Here is a 16,630-nt window from a genome sequence, read left to right on the forward strand (position 1 = left end):
TGCAGTAGAAGCCAGAGCGATTGTATGTAGACTTGCTGAAGATGACTGGAAGAGATCAGCAGCACTGAGAAAAAAAAAAAAAAAGGTAGCAACTGTTATTCAATGAAAAAAGGCAGTTGCCTATAGCATAATTACACTGTGTCTGAGCACCACAAACCAAAAAGGCCATTTACTATTTGTAATTCATTTTCAGTATTCAAAGCAAACTCACCCATCCCTTCATGTCACCATGCTTGATTTTTCTGGGATCAACTTTGAAAAACACCCCCCTAGCATTTCTGGCTGTGGCCATCTTAAGTAAGGGCAAATGATTCCTGTAACATTGACATCCTGGAATCCATGTGCCCTTAGCTCAGGCATTCAGGAAGATGTAGAAAGAAAACGAACTCTCTTGCGCTCTATGACCCAACACGGGGTAGGTAGATGGAGTCAGGACTTGGAAGTTTCTACCACCAGTGCAGATGGGGTTGTGCAGCGCCAAACAAGGCTGGGGAAACCCGACCAATACTGTGAAGCGAAAACAAACAAAGAGCGCACCAACCTTGCGCATTACCTCAGTAAGCCAAAATTTATTAATTACAGAATAATACTCACAAACACTGAAGTATATCATGCATGTAAGTCCTCAAAGGGACTAGGGATAAAAGCAGCCTGCGCGAGTCCCATCAGAGGAGTGGACACTCAGGGAACAGCTGACGCGATTCGAAGGACGAAACTTCTTCATCAGAGCAAGAAGATGTACTTAGCTGAGGAAACCCCTCCTCCCTGCCTGAAGACTTCTGGGATTATGACATCATTTACTTAGGCTAGAAACCAGGAAGTAACTGAAGAAATATAAAAAAAAAAGGTGAAAACAGGTTAATATAATATGATTTCCTATCTATTTTCTAATGCTAGCAACATAAGGCTTCAAAATAGTCGATTCAGAGAGTGAAATTCCACTTCAAGGTACACAGTGGTAACCAGCAAACTAAATCTCAGTAGGAAGTCAGCATGGGCATATTGAAACACTCTCCATTGCAGGGATCCTGGGGGCTGTGCATTACAGGTACATTCTTTTCATTTTTATTGCTGCTTTATAACTTTGGATATCATGTGGGGCAATGCTGGTGTTCAAAACCTTCCCTTCCACCAACACAAAGGCTGATAACAATACATCCCAACTTCTATTTAGTAGGAAGATGTGTATTTACCTTCACAGTGCTCCCCGGGCAAGCTACATCACCAGTGTCTTCCAGAGAGATCTTAATTGCAATGACATGGAATCCCGCAAGTTCTTGGGTTTCTTTTTTGACATTGCCTTAGTGTTAGCAATGTGATTGTTGGCTGGTGTGATGAAGCCCACTTGCTAACACCATGGCAGCAAATCAAGACAATATTAACCTCCCTGGCGGTATGATTATTTCAGATTTTTGGTGCTGAAAGCGGTACCATTTTTTTGCATGGAAATATGTATTTTTTTTTATTGTAGGCCTGTAATTTTTAGGAATAACTCACTGAAATCTGTCCGAACAAGAGTCTAGTAAACATCCCGGGTATGATAAAACTTGAAATGCAAAATCATAAATTATAATTTAATAAATAATCATAAAAAATAATAATATAATAAATGTAATTAAATAATATATTCAAACCAAAAACACTGAAATTTGAAATATAGCGCCAAGTTCGCACATCGCTGAGCAAAGTCGCAGAATCGTTTTCAGTGTCTGATGAGGAATTTCCCCCACGAATCATTATCACTCAATTCTGCAAGTGGTTCTGATTTACTATCGCTGTTCTCTAGCCGGTCTAAAACCGATTTTGAAATAAAGGGACGCTTTTTGGACGCCATGGACATTTCTAAGTTTCCAGGCAGAAAGAACAGTCAAAATGCAGGCAGGGCGCCGGACAAAGCAGTAGGGACAAAATGTATGTGAAATGGTTTGAAACAGCAATGTTTTACTATGTAATAATAATTTTTAAAAAAATTACTTTTTTAAAAAGTTCAAATTTGCCGCCGGTTCCGGCACCCGTACGTCCCGACGTCACAGGGGCCGGAACATGGAAGCCGGATGCCGGCATCGGCCGGAGGAGATGGCCGGGGACACTGCAGGGGACGCATCGCGGGAGCGAAGGACAAGGTAAGTGCTGCAGGGACCCCCTGAGCAACGCCGCATGGTAAGCCCGAGTGTAGCTCGGGGTTACCGCTTTTGGTACTGAAACTTTACCCCGAGCTACACTCGGGAATACCGCAAGGGGGGTTAAACTTCACCACATCTTGTATAGCACATGAATAAGATCTGGGGCAGAACTCCTTGGTAGGCCGGCACAGAGTACCAGGAAGGCCACCGTTGACAATTTTAGTTACAAATGGCGACATGGGATACAGAGAGCACAGACCAATGAAATCATAAAAAGATAATAAGGGAAAAAAATGTTTCAATGTGTATACCTACAGTCATGGCCAAAAATATTGGCACTCCTGCATTTCTGTCAGATAATGTACTACCCCTCCGGAAATTATTGCAATTACAAATGTTTCTGAATTCTCATGTTTATTTCTTTTGTTTGTATTGGTATGACACAAAAAAGTGGAGAATCAAAAGGCCAAATATGACACATTCTATGCAAAACCCTAATAATGGACTGGACAAAATTATTGGCACTCTCAATTTAATATTTGGAAAAAATAACTGAAATCAATGGCCTCCTGTAACCATCAATGAGTTTCTTCCACCTCTCTACTGGAATTTTGGAGCACTCTCCATTCGCTAACTGCTCCAGGTCTCTCAGATTGGAAGGGTTCCCTTTCCCAACTGCTGTTTTGAGATCTCTCCACAGGAGCTCTATGGGATTGAGATCTGGATTCATAGCTGACCAGTTCAGTCCTCTCCAGCGCTTTGTCTGAAACCATTTCTGGGGGCTTTTTGACGTGAGCTTTTGGTCATTGTCCTCCTGTAAGACCCATGACCTCTGACGGAGATCCAACTATCTGACACTGGGCCCTACATTGCACCCCAGAATTCTTTGGTAGTCTTCAGATTTCACACGGTCAAGACATCCAGTGCCTGAAGCAGCAAAGCAACCCCAAAACATCAGTGACCCTCCACCATGTGTGACTGTAGGGACTGGATTCTGGATTCTTTTCTTTAAAGGCCTCATTGCTTTTTCTGAAAACAGTAGAATGATGGGCTTTACCAAAAAGCTGTCATTTTGTTTCCTCTGTCCACAGCACATTCTCCCGAAATGATTTTGGCTTCCTCAGGTAAGTTTTGGCAAACTCCAATCTGGCTTTTTTATGTTTCTGTGTCGGCAGTGGGGTCCTCCTGTGTTTCCCACCATAGCAATCGTTATCGTTCAGATGGCGGCGTATAGTGTGAGCTGACACAGATGTACCCTGTGCCTGAAGGTCAGCTTGAATTTGTCTGGAAGTTGATCGAGGTTCTTTATACACCATTCGAACAATCCTTCGTTGCAATCTTTGATCAAGTTTATCTCTTTCTTCCACATCCAGGGAGATTAGCCACAGTACCATGGGCTATAAACTTCTTGACAATGTTCGCACAGTGGACACAGGAACATTAAGATCTGTAAATATATGCAGGTGAGTTAAATTGCAAATTACAAAAGCATCAAGGACTTGGAATGCAATTATTTCTTACAATTTTGAGACGGTGCCAATAATTTTGTCCAGTCCACTTTTGGTGTTTTGCGTGGAATTTTGTGAGATTTGGCTTTTTGTTTCTACACTTTTTTTTGCGTCGTACCAATACAAACAAAAGAAATAAACTTGAGAATGCCTAAACATTTGTAATTGCAACAATTTTCTGGGTGAAGTGGTGCATTATCTGAAAGAAATTCAGTGGTGCCGATATTTTTGTCCATGACTGTATATTATAGTGACCACGAGGTATTAATAAAGGATAGATTCACCTTTTGGAACATGTTCTACGTGTATTTAGGGTGGAACATGAAACATGTTCCAGCTCCTGCCACCTCTTGCCCTGATCCTCCCAGTGTGGCAGATGAGGAAACCTCTCCCTGCTATACAAAAAAATGGAAGCCACCCCAACCTATAACTTGCCTTTACAGCAAGGAGTACATGGAAGGGGGACACACATTGCAAACAAAAGATTTCCCAGCACAGGGTTTTGTTTGCACACATTTGCAAATGTATGCATATGTCTCCACGTCAAGGGACCTCTGTATATACTGCAGTCCTAACTCTTAAGTTTCCAGTGCCTCCATTTATTTATTTCAGGTACTTATATAGCGCCATCAATTTACACAGCGCTTTACATATATATTGTACATTCACATCAGTCCCTAACCCTCAAGGGGTGTACAATCTAAGGTCCCTAACTCACATTCATACATACAAATACTAGGGACAATTTAGACAGGAGACAATTAACCTACCAGCATGTCTTTGGAGTGTGAGAGGAAACTGGAGTACCTGGAGGAAACCCACACAGTCACGGGGAGAACATGCAAACTCCAGGCAGGTGGTGCCGTGGCTGGAATTTGAACCAACGACCCGAGTACTGCCAGGCGGAAGTGCTAACCATTTAGCCACTGTGCTGCCCATAGTAGGTGCATATATAACAATGGAGCCTCTCCCTGTACCTGCTGTCACAATTCAAAAACAGTGCAGCCCTATGGGGCTCCACCCACACTGTTGCGTCATTCATTTACAGTTTCCTGCCAATGTATGAACTAATAGTACCGCCAACTACCGCAGCATATTGCTTGTAGTCCTGACTGAACTGTGAGCACACTGATGAGCGCCCTTGTAGTTAATTCACAAGCCTTGCAGCTTTCGAACTGACAGCCTGTATGCAGGTATTGCCTGAAAGCTGCAGGGCTTGTCTGCAGAAGCCTGAGATTGCACCCCTGATTCACTGATCACGGGTGCAATGCTTTCTGGCTCCTGCAGGGAACAAAAAACAAAACATTTTTTTCTGCAAAAATTTGTGTATTTATTATTTTTCTAAAAAGGCAAACTTATCTTTTAAGTGTTGGTGAGGGAGCTGGGATGTTTATTAAATGGAGAAATGGTGATTGCACCTAGAAAGTCCCTAGTAGCTTCTCGTATTATTTCTTGAATATATGGGTAGTGATGGCGTGCCATCGTTCACCCTTCATCATACCTAAATGGTTATCTCTATCGAAGGGAAAAGCAATGAATTTTCAAGTATTTGCATCCCTTTTACCAGGCCTGTATAAATGAAGATAAACAATGTACCAACTATATTAATGGAAGAGTTATGGAGATACAATGCTTTTCAAGTAGGAATGCACCGAAATTTCGGTGGCCGAAGCGCTTCGGCCGAAAATACCCTTTTCAGCCGGCGGCCGACATGAAAAAAGCACTGATACAGGTGCCAAAAAAAACCTCGCCCCTTGCTGCCGCTTGGTGGTTCACAATCTATCCCAGCGCTGGGCATAGGAGATGAGTGAAGGAAAGATGGCTGCCACTCATCTCTATGCCCTATGCCCTTGGAGGACCGGAGTGATGTCACTTCCTGTTCCAGCCATTTTTTTTTTTTTTTTTTAAAGCACTAGATCAATGATTTTTTTTGATTCAATGCTTTACATTACAGAGAAGAGATGTGGGGTCTTATTTCTATCACAAGGGATGTATGTATTTCTTGTGATAAGAATAAAAGTAATAAAAAAAATGTTTTAAAGGGACAGTGCAAAAAAACCAAAAACATTGAATAAATTTTTTTTTAAAAGTTTAAAGTGCCCCCGTCCCCCTGTGCTCGCACGTACTGGTAACCGCATATGTAGGCCATGCCCACACATGTAAACAGTGCTCAAACCACACAGGTTAGATATCACCACGAACGTCAGAGCAAGAGCAATAATTCTCACACTAGACCTCCTCTGTAAGTTTACACTGCTAACCTGTAGAACTTTTTAAAGCATCACCCATGGAGATTTTTAAGTACCGCAGTTTCGCACCATTCTACGAGCGTGCGCAATTTTAGAGCGTGACATGTTGGGTATCTATTTACTCGCCATAACATCCTCTTTCATGTCTTACAAAACAATTGGGGTATATATTGTATTTTTTTTTGTTTTTTTTAATCAAAGTGCATTTTTTTCCAAAAGATATATATTCATTTTTAAAAACTGCGCATTTCGGTTTTTGGCCAAGTGCATTTTGAATTTTTGGTTTCAGCACCAGAATTTTCATTTCGGTGCACCACTATTTTCAAGTATCTGCATCCACTTCATCAGGGCTAATAATAGACATACTTGTAATTAAAGTGGAGCTTCAGTCTCCTGTGAAAAAAAGGCAGCAGCGACAAAAACTGCAGCTGCTGAGTTTTAAAAAACAGCCACTCACCTGTATCTTGATCCAGTGGTGTGCTCCCCGCAGCCGGTTTCACCGGCCATCACATGTCCCAGAAGGGAGGCGGGGGGTTGTTGGTTGAATCTTCCGCTTCCGATCACCTAGGAAGTAAGAGCAGGTACCTGTCAGGTCAAAATTGGGTAACCCCCCCCTTCACCCCACTCCTCAAACGTGCCAATTCTTTAACGGGAGCGGGGATGAGTTCTTAAAGCGGAACTTCCCCTTTTGGGTGGAGCTCCGCTTTAAGTATACATTTGTAAATACATAATAGATAAACAATGTACCAGTACAGCAAGGTAAAGATGAACATTCTTTTGAATAAATATTAATAAATAACAATGTTATAAAAAACAAACTTAATTTAGCATTATAACTATACTGTATATGGTAAATGTATTGCATCCTGTTTAGGTGATAAGCAAATGTATATTTCATTTCAAAATTAGCGTTCCTAAAATATGCAAATGTTTCAGTTTGTTCATATGTATGACTTTGGGTAGAAAAGTTTGTTTTAATATAAATTTATAGTGTTAGTTTTGTGTTAAAGGGACTTGGTATTTAAGGATATGGTTGTTTTCCTAAAGAGACGACAGGAGATTTTCAGTGAAACTATTATTGAAATGTTCACCTGATAGTATTTTTTGATGTGATTTTCACACTTTTACATCTTTGTCATTCCACATTTCTATTATTATATTTAAAGCTAAACTCTGGTTAGCATCTAAAAATTGAATTTGGGTGACCAACCCACAGACTTAATGACTGGTCCCCCTTAGCTGCTCCTCCTCTTGGGTCTTGTGGTTCTCACTGACGTCATCACGTACAATGCAGGACCTGCAGATCTGTATTCCATGTGGGGACATCAAGGGTCCCCTTCCAAATTTCAGGGCAGGAGCTCAGAAGAATGCTGGCTACCAGGGAAATGAGGAGTATAGTGAATATTCCTCTCTGTTACGTCCACTTAGATCCCTGGTGCCCAACCTACGACCAGAGTGCCACATGCAGCCGTTTGGCCCTTATATTGCAGCCCTCAGGGTCTCTGGAGATAATATTCTGTATTTTGGTGCTTACTCATTCTAGTGAAGGAAAAATATTCTTTAGACTGGCTTCTAGTATTTATATTGTTTGGTTTATTTATTTCACGCTGTCTTACTTTCTTCTGTGCTCTCCATCATTTTTACCCTGTTGCCTCTAATGTATTTTGCTGAGAGAGGTATGAAACGCGGCTCAAGAAATTTTTTATGGCTGCTGTAGGGAGCACATATGTGGAAACATTGATTTGTACAGGAACTGTTATAGAAGTGATCTCTAGCAGCCTCATATAACGTTTCTGTAGTCTGTCTTTCTTCTGTAGTACTTTCACAGTCGCCAACAACTTCTATAGCACATCCTCAGTCTCTATCTCCTGAAGCAGGTCCCCAGACTTTGACCATCTAAGACATATCCACAGCCTCTGATTATATCTTGATGCACATCTCTAGTCTCCAACAACTCCCATAGCACGTCCGTGCAGTCATTGACCATCTCCTGAAGAATATTCCCAGTCTCTGACCAACTACTGTAGCATGTCCCTAGCCTCTGACCAACTTCTGTAGCATGTTTCCAGTATCTGACCATCTGTGGAAGTACGCCCACCCACCCCCAACCCTAGTCTCTGATCAACTCCCGTAGCATGTCCCCAGTCTGACCAACTTATAACATGTTCCTAGTCTCTGTCCAACTCCTATAGCATATCCATAGTCTCTGACCAACTCTTGTAGCATGTCCCCAGTCTCTGACCAACTCTTGTAACATGTTCCCAGTCTCTGTCCAACTCCTGTAGCATATCCGTAGTCTCTGACCAACTCTTGTAGCATGTCCCCAGTTTCTGACCAACTCCTGTAACATGTTCCCAGTCTCTGTCCAACTCCTGTAGCATATCCATAGTCTCTGACCAACTCTTGTAGCATGTCCCCAGTCTCTGACCAACTCCTGTAACATGTTCCCAGTCTTTGTCCAACTCCTGTAGCATATCCATAGTCTCTGACCAACTCTTGTAGCATGTCCCCAGTCTCTGACCAACTCCTGTAACATGTTCCCAGTCTCTGACCGACTCCTATAACATGTCTGCAATGCAGAGTATTCCAGGAGAGAAAAGTGCCCCCTATAAGTTGCTATAGAAAATGCTTACAGACAGGGGAAGGGGTGAGTGTCGTAAATGTGTCTCCTGTGTATTTATAGAATGTGAGTTTTTCTCTCGGCCCTCTGCAAAATTTGTTAAATGTCTTTGTGTACTCACTTGATAATTTTTGCTAATGATCAGCCTCAGAGAGAGAGCCAGCTTACGAAATTACTTTACCCGTCCCATAAGGTCAGTTTTTGAAAGAAAATTCCTGAGATAACAGCTCGGTGGTGGGAATAGTCCAAAACAACAAAACTGCAGAGTGTGAGAAGTGAAGCGTGTCGTACTGTACGGAAAACAAATTATTCATGCTGGGACACGTAAACCAAATAGCCAGCTGCATTTTATGATAAGGCAGGTTTTCATCTCCTCCAGATTGTAAAGGTACACTGCAGGAAAAGCCTAAAATGTTGTCATTTATTTGTGTAGTGCACCAGTCTACCCCACCTCCTTCTGTTAGTAACTTGATGATCTGAAAATGCTGTTTATGATGCTGTTACATCTACCGCAGGTTCCCTTCTGAATCTCACATACGGAGAACTTGATGTGAAAAATAAAGATAAATACATTCTATCCATCTATCTATCTATCTATCTATCTATCTATCTATTATCTATCTATCTATCTATCTATCTATCTATCTATCTATCATCTATTTATCGCTCTATCTATTATCTATCTATCTATCTATCTATTATCTATCTATCTATCTATCTATCTATCTATCTATCTATCTATGATCTATCTATCTATCTATCTATCTATCTATCTATGATCTATCTATCTATCTATCTATCTATCTATCTATCTATCTATCTATCTATTTATCTATACTATATTGCCAAAGGTATTGGGCCGCCTGCCTTTACACCCACCTAGTCTTATGCAGGCCATAGATGGGTCAAAAACCAGCCGTTTTTTAAAAAAAAAAAGAAAAAAAAAGAAAAATCTGTCGTTCAATAGGCTGACGTTACCACCAACAATAAAAAAAATCGGCCGATTTTCGTCCCATCTACGGCCGGCATTTAATTACTTCTGTCCCTGCAGAGAGCTGCACTATTATATTTGACATGAAAAAGTATAGCGGTTACAACAATGTATCTATTTGTATCCATTTCGGATACAGATGGTTTTATTCGGATACAAATAGATACAATGTTGCAACCGCAAGACTTTTTCATGTCAAATATAATAGCGGACTGGAATTCTTCTTCTTCTTTTTCTTCTTCTATCAAGTCACGTGTCATGCACGGATTTTTTATCGGTAAAAAGATCAGCTGATTTAAAAAAAATGTGCCAAAATCCCAAAAAACCACCGACCAATTAACCCACTAACGGTGCGAAAATCAGCCGATTTTTTTTTCGGCCAAAAAATCGTCCGATTTTCTACCCGTCTATGGCATGCATTAGTCCTAAGGGTTCATTTTTGAGTTGGCCCCGCCCTTTGCAGCTATAACAGCTTCAACTCTTATGGGAAGGCCGTCCACAAGGTTTAAAAGCGCATTTGTGAGGTCAGGCACTGATGTGTCGGATAAGACAGTCTCCACTCTAATTCTCCCCAAAGATATTCCATTGGGTTGAGGTCAGGACTCTGTGCAGGTCAGTCAAGTTCCTCCACCCCAAACTCTCTCCTCCATGTCTTTATGGACCTTGCTTTGTGCACTGGTGTGCAGTCATGTTGGAACAGGAAGGGGCCATCCCCAAACTCTTCCCACAAAGTTCGGAGCATGAAATTGGTATGCTGATGCCTTAAGAGTTCCCTTCACTGGAACTAGGGGGCCAAGCCCAAACCCTGAAAAACAACCCCACACCATAACCTCCCCTCCACTCCTTACACTTGGCACAATGCAGTCAGGCAAGTACCATTCTGGCAAACGCCACACCCAGACACGCCCATTGGATTGCCAGACAGAGAAGCGTGATTGGTCACTTCAGAGAACACGTCTCCACTGCTCTAGAGTCCAGTGGCGGCGTGCTTTACACCACGGCATCCGACGCTTTGCTCATATAATAATAAAATGGTGGTCTTTTAATAACTACAGTTCAGATTTAAGTCTAATTTATGAGAACACAGCATGCTTGTTGTATAGCTGTAATTTTTTATCCTGGCATCCATCTTGTACAGCTGACTGCCATGCGAACTATATTTTTGTCATCTTCAGTAACTTTTTGTTATGAATGGCCCTGAACCTTAGCGTATTCACTGCTTCTACAGAACTAGAGAACTAGAGGACTGCCCAAACAAACCTGCTGAATTTCATTGCAACCCACATGGAAGAAAATATATTTTAAATATATTTTAAAAATATTCTTCCCAAATATATTGCCATATATTTGAAATACTACAATTTTGGCCATATTCAATATATTAAAAAAAAAAATTATATATATATACACTGCTTGCTGAAATGTGTTTTTGTTACAAAATATATGAAAAATGTTTTTTAAAATTCATTTCAAATATACTGTATGTCTTTAACCCCCCTGGCAGTATTCCCGAGTGTAGCTCGGGGTAAAGTTTCAGCACCACAAGCGGTAACCCCGAGCTACACTCGGGAATACACTGCAGCGTTGCTCCGGGATCTCTTCTGCACTTACCTTGTCCTGCGCTCCCGCGATGTCCCCCCTGCAGTGTCCCCGGCAATGTCCTCTGGCCGATGCCGGCATCTGTCTTCCGGGTTCCGTTCCCTGCGAGCGTCGGGGCGTACGGGGGATGGAACTGGCGGGAAATTTAAAAATGTGAAAAAGTGACATTCACTAAATACACTAAAATCACATAGTATAACATTCCTGTATCAAACCATTTCACATACATTGTGTCCCGAGTGCTTTGTCCGGCGCCCTGCCTGCATTTTTACTGTTCTTTCTGCCTGGAAACTGAGAAACGTCCATGGCGTCCAAAAAGCGTCCCTTTAGGTCAAAAGCGGTTTTAGACCGGCTAGAGAACAGCGATAGTAAATCAGAACCACTTGCAGAATTGAGTGATAATGATTCGTGGGGGAAATTCCTCATCAGACACTGAAAACGATTCTGCGACTTTGCTCAGCGATGTGCAAACTTGGCGCTCATTTCAAATTTCAGTGTTTTTGGTTTGATTATATTATTGAATTAAATTTATTATTATTATATTATTATTTTTTATGATTATTTATTATATTATAATTTATGATTTCGTGTTTCAAATTTTATCCTACCCGGGATGTTTACTAGACTCTTGTTCGGACAGATTTCAGTGAGTTATTCCTAAAAATTACAGGCCTACAATAAAAAAAATACATATTTCCATGCAAAAAAATTTACCGCTTTGAGCACAGAAATATGGGCATAATCAGACCGCTAGGGAGGTTACAAATACAAATCTACATTTTTGGAATGCATTTACAAATATATGTAAAAATAAATTTACCCTCCCTGTAACCTTAATGCTAAAGCTGGCCATAGATGGATCAAAATGTGGCCGGTTCAGCAGGGGATGGCTGAATTTCGATCCATCTATGGGCAGGCTGTTGTAAAATTTTTGCTTGATAGCCCACAGTGCTGATGAGTGTATTTTCATGGCGGGGAAGCCTCCCTGCTGTCAAAATACAATAGCTCCGCGGGAGGGATTCCCCCATCCACCTCCAATGTGTGGATGGGCATATCAATTAATTTTCTTTGTTAAACCTGATATTTGAACAAAAGAAAATGAATCATGTATGGCCTGCCTAACTCTTCATGTAGCCAAATTAAGGCCTAATACCTCCCTGTAGCTCTACGGCAGGGGTCTCCAAACTTTCTAAGCAAAGGGCAAGTTTACTGTCCCTTCAGACTTTAGTGGGGCCGGACCTTGGCCAGTGGAAGTAGAATATGCTCCAGGGTCAGTGGGAGTAAACCTTTCCTTAGGCTTGGTGGTCAATAGGAGTGAAAAAATGACAAAGAGCATATGGTTAGTAGGAAGAGGGATGATGCGCCATCACTGGTATTGGTGGGAGGAATAGTGCCCCATCATTGGTGTCAGTGGAAGAAATAATGCCCCATCAATGGTGTCAGTGGGAGAAATAATGCCACATCGTTGGTATCAGTGGGAGGAATAGTGCCCCACTACTGGTGTAAGTGGAAGGAATGGTGTCTCAACTCATTGACTGTGGGACAGTGCCTCAAATCAGTGGGAGGAATAGTGACCCAAGGGCCCAATAAAGGCAAGCAGAGGGCCACATCCAGCAATTTGTAGACCACTGCTCTACAGTAACTCTCATGCTAAAAACATCCTTTTGCCTCCAAAACTGGCCACGCTTGTTTCAATCTGTCTGCACAAGGGTACAGTAATAGACCATCCTCTGAAGAGGAAGGGTCTCAATGCCTGAACCCCCCACAGTGCAGGACTCCTAACGTGGCACAGTACTCTGGTCCACCTAGGCCACCTAGACCCTGCTCTTTAGGGTCTTGCTGAAGCTAGTCTTCCAAGTACTTGGTTAGGGCTTTCCTGAAGAGAGTCCATTGATGAGAAGAGGAAAAAGACCCGAAAGCCACAGATCCTCTCCCTGACATCAGGGCAGGCACTGAAAAACCTGCGCCCTCCATCTCTGTGAGCAAAAAAAACAAACCCACATGTGCAGTGTGCTTATGCAATAAATATGTGCAGAAAATAAATAAAAAGTGCCAAGTGCAGTACATAAGGCAGGACAAGATGTCTCTATACCTAGATGATATTGGACATCCTTCAGCCAGGAAATTTAGATGGGCTCCATCTAGAAACAAAAAGACGCTGAACATCGCTAGCTCCATAGGTGATATGAAGAGTGAAAGGTCCTCAACCTCAAGCTCCTCCTAAGCCATGCCCACTGATGCGTTTCACCCTGATCCAGGGCTTGATCTACTACTAAGCCCCAGGAAATGTATATTATATAGGGCGCGTTTGTTGGAGCCCTACCTCTGTAGCTGTAGGATAAAGGTGCCAGATGGATATCAGGGATGGATGGATGGGAGCAGTAACACTGAGGCAGCTCTTCTTAGAGTGGAAGCAAGGCTCTAATGCAGTAAGAAGAAAAAGAGAGGAAGGCGCCTCTAAGTGCAGTATTAACAATTTATTTAGTAAACAATGGAAAATTTGCACTTACTAGATAAATAGTTAAAAAGACTCATTGTGTGGTAATTAGATCCAGGTGGGACATCCAGCCGTCCAGCAGCAAACTCTGTCTATAGGATCAGGAAGTAGAGTCCAGGATGTGCCTGTGCATCAAAATGAAGCTAGGAGAGCAGTCGGATGTAGGAGGTGAAGGGGGCGGTAATGCATTTCTGAGCATGCTCAGTAGGCTCCTTCTTCAGACCTGATCTTGATCCTATAGACAGAGTTTGCTGCTGGACGGCTGGATGTCCCACCTTGATCTAATTACCACACGATGGGTCTTTTTAACTATTTATCTTGTAAGTGCAATTTATCCATTGTTTACTAAAAAAATTGTCAATACTGCACTTAGAGGCGCCTTCCTCTCTTTTTCTTACTAAGCCCCAGGGGCCGTGGTGAAACGTGTCATGGCATTTATGGATCCCTGCACACTTACTGAATAGGGAATCACCAGACTTATGCAGGCCACAGATGGGTCGAAAACCGGCCGATTTTTTGGATGAAAAAAAAATCGGCAGATTTTCAGATCGTTAGTGGGTTAATAGGTTGACCGTTTTTCAGCATTTTGGCACATTTTTAATAATAAAGTTGGAAAAAATTGGCTGATTTTGCCGGAAATGATAGGCAAATCGGCCGATTTTTTTAAAAAAATCTGCGCATGAGCCGTGACTTGCAAGAAGAAGAAAAAGATGAAGAAACAGAAGAAGAAAAAGAAGAAAAAAAAGAATAAGAAAAAGAAGAAAAAGAATTCCAGTCCGCTATTATATTTGACATGAAAAAGTATTGCAGTTGCAACATTGTATCTATTTGTATCCGAATAAAAACATCTGTATCCGAAATGGATACAAATAGATACATTGTTGCAACTGCAATACTTTTTCATGTCAAATATAATAGCGCAGCTCTCTGCAGGGACAGAAGTAATTAAATGCCGGCCATAGATGGGACAAAAATCGGCCAATTTTTTTCACCGTTGGTGGTAACGTCGGCCTTTTGAACGACCGATTTTTCGTTTTTTTGTTAAAAAAACGTCTGGTTTTTGACCCATCTATGGCCTGCATTACCTGTACATCTGAGCATCTGGAGTGGCACTATAAGTGGTTGTAGGGTATAACGAGTATGGGCTCTGACTTACTACAGCTTCTAATGCACATTGTGAAAAGCTCACAGTGTGCAGTGAAATCGGAAGAAGAATTTCAGTGCAGGAGAGGAGCCGGTACAACTGTGCAAGACTGAAAGCAAGGCTGGAGTTCAGCTTTAAAGGGATATTCCCTTGCAGCAAAAAAAAAAAAATCACTCCTGTTGACAAGACATTAGAAGAGGAATAGTCTCGCTTATCATGAATAATTCTTTGAATTCATCATTATTTGGGTTGCTCGTAGCCAGTGGTATCCGGCTCTCTCCGCTCCTCTTTTAGACTTCTGGCAGATCACTGTCAGAACCGGAGATAAGCATTTAATGAGGAGAACAATACAGTAATTGGCCTGTCAGATGGAGAACCCTAAATGTATTGACTATTTGACACAATAATGTGACACTTCTTATGTAAATGTATTAACAGGCAGTGATTGTTCCTATCTCACAATTTCACACATTCTATCCTCGCGGGGTCTTTTTTTTTGCCTAGAACTAGTAGGTTCGCTATAACCGCTCCATCCCCGCTGAACAAAGAGGCATTCTGGGAATCATTTTTTTGTCTTTACCAGAGGCGTCTTCAGGCAGGAGCGGGATGGAATCTATGGGGTCCCGTCCAGGCCTCTGGCTGGATCATTTTAATAAAACGGAATCTAATTTCTTCTTTTTCAGTATGGCTCCTGGAAGCTGAAAGAGAGCCGATCGCAGAGCGGGGAATGGAGTGTGAAGGCGGGGGGAAATTTCTGTTTCCCAAAAAAGAAAAGCGTTTATTGAACCTCCAAGAGTTATATCCTAAAGGCCCCCGTAGACTGCATGGATTTCAGCAGCTTGAGCCCAAGAGAGGGGAAAATCTGTCAATCTCCCCATCCACACTACCAATGCCCATGGAGGAATCTCCGCTGTGTTCAGGCAGCTGTGGATGCTTGTTCTGCCAATGGCGACTGCATAGGATAGGACAGTTAAGCCCATAGATTGTGAATCTTCCTTTCCTTCCAGCACAAGTGGAAGGAAAGGAAATGATTCCCCCACCCACACAGTCAGTGTTGATGGGGAATCACTCCTGCAGTGTTCTGCCAGCAGAGAACAGGATATATAACTGCTTGAACCCTGTTTTGTGTAATCGTTTAGGATTGGCCAAAATTACCTTTACTGAACTAACAGCACTTTAAGCACTTTCAGTCCTAATACAAACCCCACCAGTGTGTTCTGGGTCTAGCAAAGGGCTTTCTACTGCCTGGATCCACTTGGTGTGTATGACAGGGCTCGACAAATCCCAGGCGCCAGGTTGCCATGGCAACTAGAAGTTGCGTTCTAGCCCCTGGATTCACATACTGCCTCCCTGTGACTTCAATACAAAATCGTGCCCCATTGACTTCAGTGCAAGAACACCGCCCATTGACGTCAGTGCAAAATCACATCCCATTGACTATAATGCAAAAATCACGTCCCATTGACTTCTGGGCAAAATCACATCCCATTTTCTTCAATGCAAAATTGCCTATCATTGACTTCAATGCAGAATCACATTCCATTGACTTCAATGGAAAATCGCGCCCTTTTGACTTTAATGCAAAATCACGTTGCATTGACTTCAATGCAAAAACTCCTCCAATTGATTTCAATGTAAAACGCCTCCAATTGACTTCAATGCAAAAACTCATCCCATAGACTTCAATGCAAAAATGCATCCCATTGACTTCAATGCAGAATCACGTCCTATTGACTTCAATTCAAAACCGCCTTCCATTGACTTCAATGCAAATTTGCCTCCTATTGACTTCGATGCAAAATCGCCTCCCATTGACTTCAATGCAAATTCGCCTCCCATTGACTTCAATGCAAATTCACCTCCCATTGACTTTAATACAAAATTGCCTCCCATTGACAT

The 16,630-nt window shown here is 42.0% G+C and overlaps 1 protein-coding gene and 1 long non-coding RNA gene across 4 annotated transcripts in view; one reads left to right on the forward strand and one right to left on the reverse strand.

The window, feature by feature from the left end:
• ILDR2 (immunoglobulin like domain containing receptor 2) overlaps positions 1 to 16,630 on the forward strand; it is a 492,420-nt gene that overhangs the window by 250,995 nt on the left and 224,795 nt on the right. The gene's annotated exons all lie outside the window — the stretch shown is intronic.
• On the reverse strand, positions 571 to 8,810 carry LOC149437622 (uncharacterized). The gene is made up of 3 exons (XR_016308036.1): positions 8,622 to 8,810; positions 6,338 to 6,444; positions 571 to 824 (listed from the first exon to the last, which is right to left on the reverse strand). It is a non-coding gene; the product is annotated as an uncharacterized LOC149437622 (long non-coding RNA).

The sequence above is a fragment of the Staurois parvus genome, unplaced genomic scaffold (assembly GCF_062004578.1).
Source record: "Staurois parvus isolate SC_StPar_1 unplaced genomic scaffold, SC_StPar_1.0 ptg001283l, whole genome shotgun sequence".
Taxonomy (NCBI): domain Eukaryota; kingdom Metazoa; phylum Chordata; class Amphibia; order Anura; family Ranidae; genus Staurois; species Staurois parvus.